At 46.5% G+C, this 14,977-nt stretch overlaps 1 long non-coding RNA gene across 2 annotated transcripts; it reads left to right on the forward strand.

Moving 5' to 3' along the window:
- Position 1: 1 nt before the first annotated feature.
- Positions 2-2,095, forward strand: LOC311595458. 2 transcript variants are annotated; one of them, XR_014778448.1, is made up of 3 exons: positions 4-239; positions 855-1,556; positions 2,081-2,095. It is a non-coding gene; the product is annotated as an uncharacterized lncRNA (long non-coding RNA). The 2 variants fall into 2 exon arrangements; XR_014778447.1 differs by lacking the exon at positions 2,081-2,095 and having other exon boundaries at positions 2-239; positions 855-1,642.
- The last annotated feature ends 12,882 nt before the right edge of the window (positions 2,096-14,977 follow it).

The following is a 14,977-nucleotide window of genomic DNA, read 5'->3' on the forward strand; positions in this document are numbered from 1 at the left end:
GCGGGGAGACGCGGGACTGGAGGGCGACCCCTGCCGGCCGGAGGACCGAGCCGCCCGCTCCGCTCCGCAGCGGGGCGTCGCTCTCCGTCACCCCGTCCCCTCCGCCCTCTCTGCTTTGCACGTTTCCACTGTTTGCTGTCTTCGCGCACAGTTCCCAGTAACCACGCGATTTTATTAGCAGCCCGTCCCAGGAACAAAAGTCGAAGCACATAGCCTGTGATCACCGTCCGGACCTCAAGGTGCTGTGGGTGCGGGGAGGAGGGGGCGTCCAGGGCTTTGGCCCACGGGGGGGGGGGTTCAGGTGTGAATGTCGCTTTGGCGGTAGCCCACGCACCTTGGCAGGGCCGTGGCTCTGTGTGCTTTTCCTGTTCGGGGCCCCAAGGAATCAGCTGTCTAAACTGGGTTGCTGTATTCCTTAGATTCTCGAGTTACAGTCCGCCAAATTCAGTAAATGGCATGCACTTGGTAGGAAGCCAGCAGGTAGACTCAGATGACAGGCGACCTAAACTCTGAAGGTTTAGGAGTTGACATTGTTGAGTTATTTTGCCGTTTCTACTTGAAAATATTTAAGACCGCAGAAGCTTGCCAGAGATTTATTTAGCAAAGTCCTATGAGTGAACTTGAGCACTTCAGAACACTGGGTTCTAAACTTGATAGGAGCTGGCATGCTTGCGAAGAATGATCACACTACGCACCAAATTTCAGCCGTATTTAGAACTAGGTTTTCTAAAACATAGCGCATGCGTTCGTCTCGCCAAAGTTGAGGAAGTCACATTATTTTGCAAAAGTAATCACGATTGAATTTAAAAATTATTTTATAGACCGTCTTAGACCGTCTTTCTTTTTTCTTGGAGGTACTGTGGATGGAACCTGGAGGCTCACATGGGAATGAAAAGACTTTTCATCTATTATTGTTACAAAAACTTAAAAACAAAAGAGCAGCAAAACAATAAGACATACAGCCTGTTGCAAATTCCAAAGGACGATGCAAATTAAATTGGGTCCCCACAGGCAAGCGACTATGCCATGGCTTGCAGAGCTTGAGACCCCAGTATCCAAAATAGTATATGTTCCTCTTAAAGCGGGTCTATAATTTACTCGAATAGCGGATGGCTTAAACAGGGGAGGTTTGGGAAAGAACTCCACGGGGTGCAGCTTTGATGTATGGTTGCTGCTTTAAGCCAGTTATCAAGGTCACTCCAGGGTGCTCCAGCACTCAACAGCTTTGGCACACACCCGAAAGTCAGCGAGTGTTACAGGGATGAGTAAATGAATGAGTGAATGAATGAAGTCATCACAGATAACCATATAAATAAAGGTGGTTTGTGCTCACTCTAGACTGTGTAATAAAGGGGGCACTTGCACATCTTGCCTTACAAGCAATTGCCCCCCACCACTCCCAAAGGCCTCCGTTGATATTACCTAAACACCCACAGAAGCAGCCTGATCCAGTGAGAAGCAGAGCGTGAACATCACCTGGGGCCTCCACTGCAGGAAAAGTAGCCACTGAAGAAGAGATGGGAGACAGATGCTACACATCTGGAGAATGCACAGGTGTGGGAAACCAAGGGTTGTGTTTCACAGTGTGGGGAGATCATGTTGCACCTTCTGTTCTTTGGTGAATACCAAATGTAGTTTTGTTTGTTTGTTTGTTTGTTTTTTGGTTTTTTGAGACAGGGTTTCTCTGTGTAGCCTTGGCTGTCCTGGACTCACTTTGTAGACCAGGTTGGCCTCGAACTCACAGCGATCCACCTGCCTCTGCCTCCTGAGTGCTGGGATTAAAGGCGTGTGCCACCATGCCCGGCCAAATGTAGTTGTTTTAATAGACACATACAATTAATACATACAGGTAGGGCATACTGTGATGTCCTCACGCACACATACTGTAATATTTAAATCAGATTAGACGTATTTCACAGGGCATACATTGTATCTTCACTGAGAGCCCTTTACTTTGGCCTTTTGAAATGTATAAGCTGCTATGAGGTGAAGGCTTTTTTTTTCTTTGAATCCACAATTGAATGAGATTGTATGGTGTTTATCTTTCTGTTCCCTGTTTATTTCATCAACTGATGCCCAGATCCAGGTGATGCAAAGGACATCACTAGTCGCTGAACGCTACTTCCACTGCTCGTTGGCATCACACTTTCTTTGTCCATTTCTCACTTGACGGACACTTTGTTCCCCTTCCTTGGCTATTGTGAACAGCACTGCAGTAAACACAGCAGCACAGATGTGTTGTTGACATGCTGCTTTCACTTCCTTTGGTATTTGTCAGGTGGTGTTACGATTTAGCATTTAAATGCCCCACAAAGGCCCATGTTGAGTAAAAGCTTGCTCCCTGGCTTGGTGTAATAGGGAGGTGATGGGGACATTTAAGAGGTGAGACCTTGGCTGGGGGTAGTGGTGCACTTCTTTTTCTTTTCTTTTTTTTCTTTCTTTCTTTCTTTTCTTTTCTTTTTTTATTAAGTTTTTTCTTTCTTTATTATGTATACAGTGTTTTGCCCGCATGTTTGCTTGTGTGCCAGAAGAGGCTACCAGATCTCATTACAGATAATTGTGAGCCACCATGTGGTTGTTGGGAATTGAATTCAGGACCTTTGGAAAAGCAGCCAGTTCCCTTAACCTCTGAGCAAGCTCTCCAACCTAGTGCTGCACATCTTTAATGCCAGGACTAGGGAGGCAGAGGCTGGTGGATCTTTGTAAGTTCAAGGCCAGCCTGTGCTACCTAGTGAGACCCTCTCTCAAGAAAAAGAAAGAAGAAAGAAATGAGGCTGTTAAGTCATCAAGGGCATGCCTTCAAACGAGGATAGTGGGACCCCCGCCCGTTTAATCATTTCCTCCACTGTGAGCACCTTACTACTAGTCCAAAACTTTGGGACCAGTTAGCCAAGGAGGAAAGCTCCAAAATGGTAAGCTAGGCAACCTTTCCCTCCTGAGAATTGATCATCTCGGCTGCTTTGTTACAGTGACAGAAAGCTGACTAACCCAGGGATTGCCGGGTCATTTAACAGTTTTTATTTTATTTTATTTTATTTTCTAGGGTGGTGAATTGTTGTACTCTTAAGTTGATCTGCTTCCAGCATTTTATTCTTTGTGCTTTCTATGTTTTGAAGTAGCTTCCAAAGTTCATTGGATGCCAAGTGTTTTGCTGGCACCATTTCCTCTGAGCCATCTTTATTTTTTTTTTTTTTTTATTCAGAGGCCCTTTCTCTTTCCATGAAGAAAGTAGGCTTGCCACCAAGGGCTTTCTCTGGCTGTGCACCAGGAGTTTCTGAACAGGGGTGGGGCAACTTGTACACAGTCACTGTTTCTTCTGTGGCCCTACTCAAAGGAGATTGGCATCTCACATGCAGAATTCTCAAGGGTTTGTTTCTTGGCTGCACTTGTATTTTTGTTAGTTATTTCTTTCACTTGGCTACTTTTGTCAAATGGCTAATGTGTGCAGCACAGGGAGGCAATGCTAGCTGCCGTCTTTGTGTGAACTGAGTAAAGTGCGGGGTGTGGTGGTTTGGGTGAGCAGAGTCCCCCACAGGCTTGTGTATTTGAGCACTTGGTTCCCCAGTTGGTGGGGACATTATAGAACCTTTAGGAGGGGGAGCCTTGCTGGGGGAGGCAGGTCACTGAGGACTTTACGAGGGTATAGCCTGGCCCCACTTTCTGAGTGACAGCCCACTGTGCTCTCTGCCTCCTGTTTGTGACTGGTGATGTGATCTCCCACCTTCCTGCTCTGGCTTCCTGCTGCCATGCCTCCCTCACAATGCGGGACTCTCTCCGGATAAGCTCTTCCACAAGCTGCTTTTGATGTTTCCTCACAACGACAAAATAAATAAATAAATAAAATAAAATAAAATAAAATAAAATAAAAATAGTCCCTACACACAGCGACACAACGCTGGAACGATTGGCGTCATAATTACATATCTGACTCCAGCTTTTAATATTGACCGACATCCTTCGAATCTCCCTTCCCTTCCAATCCTGGGTCGAGGCAAGGTGCCTAGCGGCCTGGGAGCTCCCTGAGGTTCGGGTGAGAGAGTCTGACCTGTAAGCCTCCATTTCAGCGTCCTGTCTACCGGCTGTGTGAGCACAGCATCCCTCCTTCCGGGGGCTTTTGGGCCCGTTTTCCAGGGCAGCTTGAGAGGGCTCCCCTGCTCTCTCCAGAGAGCTTCAATTATGCAAACAGCGACTGGTGTGGCTAACAAGCACACCTTCTTGGAGCACGTGCAACCTTATCATTCCTGACATCCAAACCTCCTATCAATGGATGTCCATGCTGTCTTTCTCCCAGAGTGCACCTCACAGACACGAATGGTCACAGGCTTACAACGGACGTGTTGCTACTTATATGACATGTATAAGCTCACTTAGGATGAGTGAGCTAAACAGTTGGCTGCGAGTTGATACTTTCTGTAATTACTCATGTAAGTATCCCATGGTCGCTGACATCAGAACTTTCGCTAACTGGCATTTAACTAAGTGTGACACGGAAATTTTCCCTTATCAGAGCCGAACAAAGAGGACCCACTGCATTATAAAGCACCAATGTACAACAAGAGTGGGAACTGGATAGCACTGGATTGCGTAACACACACAGAGTGAAGACCAGGCGCACAGGCAAAGAGGCACCCACTTTCTTGCTAAGATGTATTTTAGCCCGCCTCATCACACACCCCCGTGATGCCCACGGGAGCAGGCACCGCTCTCATTGTTCCAATTACAGCTGCTTTGCAGAGCACCTGAGCATCCCAGTGAGGGGCTACAGTAATCACCTCTGCTCATCCGCTCAACGACACACCCTTACTCATCGCTAGCAGAATTTTGACTTTGTTCAGTTACCTACACTGCTCGGTGAAGTCATGTGCTTCAGGTACAGCTTGTTGAAGGGACAAGACCTGGGGGCGGGGGCGGGGGTAGGTGAACGTCAATTCTCTAGGTCAGTCGTGTGCGCTCTAACCCCCTGTCAGTCAGCCTTGTGTCTAAGCCATTTGAAGGCTCTCCATTTTAAACTTCAAAGTCATGCTGGGCTCTAACTCCAAAGTGGTGGAGTGGCACCCCTCCCATAGCGAGCTAAAAAAAAAAAAAAAAAAAAAAAAAATAGGTGGACTGAAAACATGGTATTGGTGAACTTTTAAATTTTGCCAGCAAAATACAGCGCTCAACGGTAAAGCAATATTCTTTTAAATGAAGGTGAAGGCAGAAGAGGGGGCATTGTGTGGTGCAATAAGAGGGTATAAGAATGAGAAGTTGGGGTTCCAGAGGCATGCCTGCCAGAGAGTTATGCGCCACACAAGCCTGAGCACTCGAGTCAGATCACCAATACCCACAGGGAGGTCAGTCATTTTAACCCCAGCAACTGTGGGTGAGAAGTGGGTTTCTGGAACGCATTGGCTGGCCAGCCAGACCGAACCAGTGAGCTCCAAGTCCAATGAGAGAGTCTGTCTCAAAAAGGAAAACTGACATGGAGGGAGACTGGGAAAGACATGTGATGTCAACCTCAGGTCTCCACCCCAAAACTCCAGGACAACGGGACATGAGTGCTTCCTCAGAGACAGTGGAGTCAAACCTATGAGAAGGCCACTGTGTGTCACTTTAGGTCTCATCCAAGAGAGCCATCAGGAGGGATACCGAGCATGCGCAAAGCACGGAAGGAAAAAAAAACCAACCCCATCATTTCTGTTTAGGGAGTTGCCAGCAGGAGATGGCTGCAGGCATGGGAGGCCGGAGAAAGATGTCCAAGAGAATCACACAAACCCTCCTCAGAGAAAGGACCAGCTTTGGTTCTCTTCCGGGAGGGCGGGACAAGAAGGCAGCTCAGTGCCAGCTGAACTCTGATCCTCCTCCTCTTTTCCCATCACCCTGCCAGCCCCTGGGTAAGCAAAACCATGGCGGGTGAACTGCAGGGGACTAAGAAGATGTGGCATGGGGAAAGGAAGGGGACCCGTTTTCTAGGCTCCTTTGGGCTATGGGGAAATGCCCTGCGTAAATCTGCACCTAGACTATTACAGGCACTAGAGTGGTCTCTGTGCGGAGGCCATTTCTGTTGAGAATGAGCTGAAAGTTATAGAAATGCTTAGGTTCTCAAGGGTGGAGGCGTGACCAACAAGCCCCCTTCTCTAATAAATTTAAAAGTGCCTTTATTGCAGGGGACCCAGGTTCAGTTCCCAGCACCAACATGCTTTCTCACAATTACCTATCACTCTAATTCCCAAGGCTTTCTTCTGGCCTCGGTTGGCACCTGCACACATGTGTTGCACGGACATACCCTCAGGTACATACATAGACACAAAATAAATACTTTTAAAAACAGCAACATGAAAAAAAAATGGTTTCGTGATGACAGCCCCTGAGCCCTGTCTGTTCCGTTCTCAAGTTGTGAGTGTTCAGAAAAATGAGAAAGGTGCATGGAGCTTCGTGTCCTGACCCTGGCTATGTTGACAGTAGGAAAGTGTCTCCAGTCCTCGGTGCTAGCTTAAGACAAGAAGGCATATTTTGGCTTAGACAAATTACTTTTGTCTTGACCGTTTCTGGTCCAAACCATCAGAACTGCCACAAAGGGTCACACTTCAGGAAGTCCCCAGAGCATTGTACAATGTCGAATCCTGGATTTGTCTGCTATTTTCCTTGGTCTGAATGCACATCAGGGTTGTGTTAGAACAGCTAAAAAAAAAGACATTATGGAAAACAGTATGGGGGTTCCTCAATTAAAAAATAATAAGAGGATGATGTACGCGGCCATGCGGGTGCGGGGAGCCTAACCCAGGTGCTCTGCAACAGTGGCAAGTACTGTTCATCACAAGCCTATCTACTCAGCTCTCAAAGCAGTATCTTTTTTTTTTTTTGGTTGTTTTGGTGTCCAAACACCAAAGACAGGGTTTCTCTGTGCAGCCCTCACCGTCCTGGGACTCACCTTGTAGACCAGGCTAGCCTCTCACGCAGAAGTCAGCCTGCCTGAGCCTCCTGAGTATTCCGGTGTTCATAACAGTACCAGTCAGAACAGCTAAGATTGGAAGCCATCTGCTAGTGACTAAATAACCAACTAGACAAATAAAACTTCATGCTATATAGTTTTTTGTAAAAAAAAAAGTAGAGAAATGAAAATAAAAGGTGACGCAGCTTAAATTGAGAAATATTCCACAGCACTCGAAGTGCCAGTGTCATTAGATGAGTCAAGGCATTAGAGATAGCCTCGGGGCACCGGATTTTTGGTGTTGTATTAAGGAAAGAAAATCTAGTGCTTCCCCTTGGCTTAGTTTGTCCAATAATGAAGCCACGTTTGAATTCTTTACTTCTCTCCCCATCTCCTGTTTGTCTATAGCGTGTGGCCACTGGCTTGTCTGTAGTCTGTTTGTTGTGTCTGGTCTGTCCCTGTTGCTAGTGTCTGGTCCTGACACAAGGCTCTGCTTGGTGTTTATTGAACAGCACAGGAAGCATCACCCGGGGAACAAAGATAGTACTGTACAGAAATCTTTCGAAAACAATTTATGTGCATCGGTGTTTTGCCTGCATGTGTCTGTGCGAGGGTGTCAGGTCCCCCGGAGCTAGAGTTACAGACAGTTGTGAGCTGCCATGTGGGCGCTGGGGATTGAATCCTGGGTCCTCTGGAAGAGCAGCCAGTGCTTTTAACCACCGAGCCATCTCTCCAACCCCATGCATAGAAATGGTTAACAGAGTTTTACAAGGGGAAAAGCTAATGCTCTCTAGCTGACCCCAAGTGACTGCCATGTATTCACTACAGCAAACAACCATTTTCAAGCAATAGCCATACGTTGTTTCCGGCATTTGCGGCAGATACTTGTTGTATGATGTTACTTTAGGCTTGTTTGCTGTGTTCAGCAAATGACTACTGTAACACACAAACATATACACACATCCATTACTTGCTGGCTCGGGGGCACGCAAGGACACATAATTTAAGATTGAAGGTATACATTAGCTCAGCTTGTAACAGCTGAGTATGTGGGAAGTCCAAGGCTGCTTTTCACATTGTCCTTTTAAAGGCAGGTTAAATAAACAGGCTGAGACAGCAGGGTGGCAGGCTGTCTTAAGTGACCTCAGCGTGTGTTATTAACTTAGCTGAGAGCTTTAGCACAAGTTCCAGTCTTGTTGGATGTAAAGGATATGTCCATAGATTGTATCACTACCATTAAAAGGACCAAGTCACTGACATTGGTTGGAAGTCTCAACAGTGCTCATCCCTCTGCTGGGTAGGAACAGAGGATGCTCAGCCCACATTGTAGACCTCCAGTAACTTTAGAGAGACTTAATCCTGAGCAGCTGCATTCTCCACAGAGAACCGAGACTGGCAAACATACCTTGGAGGCTATGGAGATATTCTGAATTACACCTCAAGATTCAATAATTGCTGTTGTAAACATACTGCACTTTAAAAAAGCCAGGCTGATATGATTTTGATTTTTAAATTAAAACTATTAGTTCATTCGTTCACCACCTTCTTCTTGCATGCATTTAAAATGCCTCACCGTGTTGATCAGTGAATCTCAACTGTAGGTCTGCATTGGTTACAAAAAAAAAATAATGCTTAAAATATACTCTAAGTCATAGAATCTTACAAATATTGAAATGGCTACAGTTCTGTGGAGACTCATAAGAAAAAGATAAGTAGATTTAGAAATTTAACGTTTGGTTGTCTACTGTAAGACCCAGATGAGCATTACTTCCCCCCCCCCCAGGTGTTTGTTATTTCAGTGTAGGAAAACACTGCAATTTGCTTCACCTGAATATAACATTAAAAAGCGGATCATCATTTCCTCTCAAGCAATCTCTAAATCTCCGTGATGCTTTTAAAGGCATTAGTGTATCAGACATCTGCTGTGGCACGGTTCTCCTCATGACACAAATTTCACTTAAAAATGATTCCAAATTAGTACTGAGTGAGCTCAGTTGAAAGTAGGAGTTGTGAAAATGATACTTTGAGCTTGTTTTCTAGAACATGTCTCGTACTGTATACTTTCGGAGATTTCCATACGGGTTCATCTGAGCCCCCATGGAACTTCCAGTCTCAGTGAGAGCCAACCAAGGAAGTTCTTTTTTTTTTTTTTTTAAAGATTTATTTATTATGTATACAGTGCCTATACAGTGCTCTGCCTGCATGTGTGCCTGCCCACCAGAAGAGGGCGCCAGATCACATTATGGATGGTTGTGAGCCATTGTGGGGTTTCTGGGTATTGAACTGAGGACCTTTGGGAGAGCGCCAGTGAGTGCTCTTAACCTCTGAGCCATCTCTCTAGCGCTGGAAGTAATTTCTTAATACATACCAGTTTCTACTGAAGACGCAAAGCCAGTGCATGCTGTCTGGTGGCTAACAAGCCATTCGGTCACATTGGAGGAATTTTTCCTGCAGTTTTTGTTGACAAACTTGGAAATGTGTAAAATGAGGAATTAATGTCTTACAACTACCTGTATCTCTGCTGTTGCGGCCTGTTCTGTTTCCTAGGCACACTCAAGGGGTGTTAAAATCCATAACAGCCCCCAGACCTTAGCATAACTGACATCATGATAGAAACCCACTTAGGCTTTAGAAGCCAGCACGTGGGCAGCTGTGCCTGACAAAACAGGAACAAAAGCTAAGTCAATGGCCCCAAGATGCAGCTAGGAAAGTCCCTAACTGCAATAACCTCGTTTTTTTCTAGTTCTGCTTCTTGATAACTCTCTTGTTAACTGAAATGTGTCACAGAGGCAGGCGAATCACTGTGAGTTCAAGGCCAGCCTGGTCTACAAAGCGAGTCCAAGACAGCCTAGGCTACAGAGACCCTGCCTAAAAAAAAAAAGTGTCACCCCATGATATGGCTTTTTTCCTGTGCTTAAAAAACTAAGACCAGTAAAGCTTAGGGCTGCATGGTTTGCGCAGGTTCCCTGTGCAGCCACCGCTGGCTATAAATACCTTCTATTGGCTTTAAAGTCTGTGTGTCCTCTGAAGGTGGGGAGGATCTGGGAGGAGTTGGCAGAGGGGAAAACATGATCAAAATATATGAAAAACAACAGCAGCAACAGAATAGGTTTGTATCCTCACTAGTCATATGGAGAAAAACCCCAACAAGATGCTCAGGTAAAGAACATCTGACCAGGTGTGGTGGTGCATGCATCAAAACCCAACCCCTGGGAGGATCTTTGAGTTCTAAATCAGACTGGTGACAGCGTAAGTTCCAGAGCAGCCAAGAAGACTATACAGCAAAACTCTCTGTTGCCAGCACGCTGGCCCGTGCCTTTAGTCCCAGCACTAGGGAGGCAGAGGAAGGTGGATCTCTGAGTTCTAGGACACCTTACTTTACAGAGCAAATTCCAGAATAGTTAGGGATACACAGAGAAACCCTGTCTTGACACCCTCCAACCCCCACCCAAAGAAGATCTGAATATTGGAAATTCAGAAGGCAAACAATAATTTCATGCTTCATGTCGCTGAGTGTGGGGTTTCATGTGAGATCAATGGGTGGCAGTGGCATAGGACACAAATCTGGAGATTTGAAGGTTTACTTCTTTTCTATAACACTTAATTGGTGATCAAAACAATTTTAATCACTTGGGTTTTTGTTTCTTTGCTTTCAGAGTCCCATGGCTGGGGAAAACAGCTCGATGGATAAGAGTGTTTGCTATAGCCAGGCGTGGGGGCGCATGCCTTTAATCCCAGCACCCGGGAGGCAGAGGCAGGAGGATCGCTGTGAGTTTGAGGCCAGCCTGGTCTACAAAGCAAGTCCAGGACAGCCAAGGCTATGCAGAGAAACCCTGTCTCGAAAACAAACAAACAAACAAACAAACAAACAGTGTAATTCCAGCATGGAAGAACAGAACAGGTGGATCATGGGAACAAAGGCTAAGTCAGGGGTCCCAGCATGGTGGCTGGAAAAGATTCTAAATGTACTAATCTCTCCCACCTCTTGTTGGCATTATTCCTGGGGAGACGTGAACAAATGACTCCTCACCTCAGATAGGGAGCTGATGACAGACCAAAGCAACATTCCTCCCAAAGGCCATTTTAGGGAACCAGTGAGTTTACTGGGGGTTAAAGAGGCCACTATGGATGGCTCATGAGAGTTGGAGTCCTGGAGCTCGCTGCGTGACTAGCAGGCATCTCATCAGCTAGGGGAGTCTCCTCAGCACCTCTTACTTCTTAAGGAACCTTGGCGAGGGAGGGGCTTGTGAATTTGGTCAGTTTCAGGAACATCTTGAGACTTGTGAGTCGTTCAGGCTTCCTCAGTCTTAAGGAACCTCCCTCCAGGATGGACTATTTTATTTTATTTTTTTATTTTTTATTTTTGGTTTTTCGAGACAGGGTCTCTCTGTGTTAATCTTGGCCGTCCTGGACTCACTTTGCAGACCAGGCTGGCCTCGAACTCACAGCGATCGGCCCACCTCTGCCTCCCGAGGGCTGGAATTAAAGGCGTGCGCCAACACGCCCGGCAGGATGGACTATTTTAATTTGTAGGAATCTGCTACACAACACCTCTGGGTATGCATGCAAAAGTGTATATACTGACACACCCACATGTATGTGTTATACACACACCTCACACATGTAATTAAAAACAAAACCAACAAAAAGAAGAAATTAGTGTGCCTGGTAACTCAAGAAACAACACACAGATGGTTCCCAGCTCATGTTTGACCTGGAAAATGATTATAGTCTGTAGGTGCCATATATTTTGACTTTTGAACTTAGAGCTAGAAGCTATGCACACTTGGATCCTCTCTTGTGATCCTGAGCAGCACAGTGAACCACAGCTCCCTGTCACCCAGTGGCCCAAGGAAGAGCATTGACACACTATATAATATGCTGTGCCATTTAAGCTGTAATGTTTGATAAGGTAAAGGGCTTAATAAGACTGCATTATCAATCAAGGAGTACTGTAAATTATAATCAATATAGTAGTTCATGTAGAATTTTAAACCTTTTTTGAGATGGGATCTCACTATATATCCCTGGCTGGCTTGGAACTTACCATGTGGACCAGGCTGGTCTTGAACTCACTGAGATCACCTGGCTCTGCATCTCCATTGCTGAGGTTAAAGGTGTGAGCCACGACTTTAAAAATGACACGTATTTAACAAACTTCAAGCAGGCTACACTAAGCATTACATTTCCACTTATTTTAGTACTAGGGATTGAACCCACGGCCTTGTGGAAGCTAGGCAGTATTCCGACACTGAGCTACACCAGCCCAGTGCACTACTTTTCATTGAGAAACTTTTTTGTAGCAGCAGACAATTGCAGTGTTATGTAATAGATAGTTCACGTGTGGATTATTAATTCTTTAATTATCTTGTTTCATTCCTAAACATGCATGGGTGTTTTGCCAGCGTGCATGTCTGTGCATCATGAGCACGCAGTGCCCAAGAAGGTGAGAATAAGGCGTTAGATGCTCTGGGCTGGCGTTTCAGCTGGTTGTGAGCCACCGTGTGGGTGCTAGGACTTCATGCCAGTCCTGCGGAAGAGCAGCCTGGGCTCCCAACCACTGACCATCTCTCCAGCCCTTAATGTATATATATTTAACGGAAGTATCGAAGGCTAAAATTGGACACTCAGTGTATTTCGGCTCACCTAGAACTCTGCGTAGCCCGGGCTGCTTTGAACTCACATCCCTCCGGCCTTAGCCCCTCAGGTGAGGAGACCATGGGTCCATGCTCGGCCCAAGCCCGTATACACTTATCTAAACTCTGTTCTTATGGATCAGAAACAAATAAAGGTACAGATGGTTTTTCCCATCAGCGGACTCTGCGCTGAGGGATTAAGCCAAATGCCAGATACTGATGGAAAGAACGTACTTTCTTCTGGACCTGACTGAGTCCTCTTCACCGTTCCCTAAACAGCAGAGCGCAGCAACCGTGTGCCTAGAACTTATGGGCGGGGGGGGGGCGGGGATGGGGTGGGGTGGGGGGTCGGGGTAGTGTTAGTGTTAAGCCCCGCAAGGAGCCCAGTGAGACCCTGAAACAGCCCTCCGGTTCCACTCGCTTCTAGTCACTTGACTTTTGTTGCCTTAAAAAAGCAAAGCAAAGCAAAGCAAAGCAAAACAAACAACAACAAAAAGCAAAACAAACAAACAAAAACACCGCTTCTAAAAGTCACACGGGCTGAGCTGTCTATTGTTAGCCTCCCTCCTGTGCAGCTGTAGACAGTCTCCGCGAGTTACAACTGTAGCCCGAGAATGGTTGCCTAGGTTACTGTTTGGCAACTTACAGGTGGCTGTCTTTATCGAAAACACTAACTCTTCACTCCTGCCCTGCCCTGCCGATGTCTGAAGGGTGACCTATTGATGATGGGGACCCAACACCTGCTCCCAGACCATGTGAACCCTACCTCTTCCTTTCTAGATTAATTTCATTTTAAATAATGCGTTTGTATGGGATTCCAGGTGCGGTCGGAGGTCAGAGGCGTCCAATCCCTCCCACGCCCGCGGCGCTGGACTTCAGCTCAGTTGAGAGCTGCCCACTGTGGGTGCTGGCATCTGAATTCGGGTCCCCTGTAAGAGCAGTTTTTACTCGTAAGCGATGAGCCGTCTCTTCAGCCTCAACACTGTCATTTTCTAAGAAGAGACACAGGCCGACTGCTGGTCACTTCCTGTCACTCTTCCGCCGGCTGCAAAGCAGTCCATGCAGCTTCCTTACTTCATAAACACCCTCGAACTTTAATCCTTAACGTTTTGAGGCTTGGGTGGCCCTTTGCCTTAGGAAGAACGGCCCACCACACACAACTGATAATTCAGTGAACGGCACAGTGTGCAGAGGGCAAAACAGGACTTGTTCCGTGGCAGCGTGCAATCTAGAGACACTCAAGAACGCAGGGGGATGTGGGCAGCTTCAGCTGGTCCTACCCGCTTTGACATGGAGTCCGGGCTCCTCAGGGCCCTGGAACACTGCTGGATAGGCTATTGTCTTATAAATTATGAACTGAAGTTCCTGTCTTCCAAGTTCCACAAGCAAAGCTTTTGGCAATCTAAAACAGGTTTTGGAATTTTAACACGAGAAACCTCTGGCGTTTAACTTCTGAAATACAGGAAAAAAAAAAACTTATCTGCACCGAGCAGTTTGAAGACCAAAAGCCTAGAACCGTGCCCAGCAGCACAAACTGAAACCCTGACATCAAAGCCTGCAAAGGCCAAGCTAATTAGCAGAGGGCAATGGGCTCCAGGCCCAGGAGAAACCAGGCCACAGGAAGCAATGTGCTGGCAAAGCAAAGCCAATGGCTGCCAAGCAGTCTCTCCTCTGTCTGAACCGTAATTAAGGCATCACTGCCCCTCCTCCACTTTTTCCTTGGTACAGCTTTCCCATCATCCCCTGGGGTAGATTTGAACAGTACTGAGAAAATGTGACCTAGAGGTTTGTTTATTTCTTTTTTCTTTTTTTTTTTCTTTTTTTTTGGTTTTTCGAGACAGGATTTCTCTGTGTAGCCTTGGCTATCTGGACTCACTTTGTAGACCAGGCTGGCCTCGAACTCACAGCGATCCGCCTGCCTCTGCCTCCCGAGTGCTGGGATTAAAGGCGTGCGCCACCACGCCCGGCTTGGTTTGTTTATTTCTAAAAATGCACCTAGCCTATAATAAAGTAATAAGGGTTTTCAACTTGAAGTGTAATGCTGGTGACACATTTAAGGAAGAAAGATCAGGTGGTCCATGTTGACTGCGTTTGATGCATTAGATGCATCAGACGATTTTCCTGTCCAGGGTTTGAGGCAGCCTAAAGCTTTGGATAAGAACGTCTCTATCTAGGGTTTGAATGGGAACCGGACTGAGACCACACAAGGTCTGAGCTGGGGCTGTAGCTCAGTGGCGGAGCCTAAGCAAGAAGATCTGGGTCCCATCCCTTGCACTGCAAAAGAGAAGAGAAAGAAAAAGCCACACAGGATAATATGCCAATGTGCAGCACTCTTAGAGAACTGGTGTCTGGCCCAGGACCAGGGACAAAAGAAATCCAACCAAGATGGTGGCTAAGGGGCCCTGGTATCCCAGGCTGTCCCTGATTAGAA

Source organism: Acomys minous (genome assembly GCF_964271855.1).
Source record: "Acomys minous genome assembly, chromosome: 4".
Classification (NCBI taxonomy): domain Eukaryota; kingdom Metazoa; phylum Chordata; class Mammalia; order Rodentia; family Muridae; genus Acomys; species Acomys minous.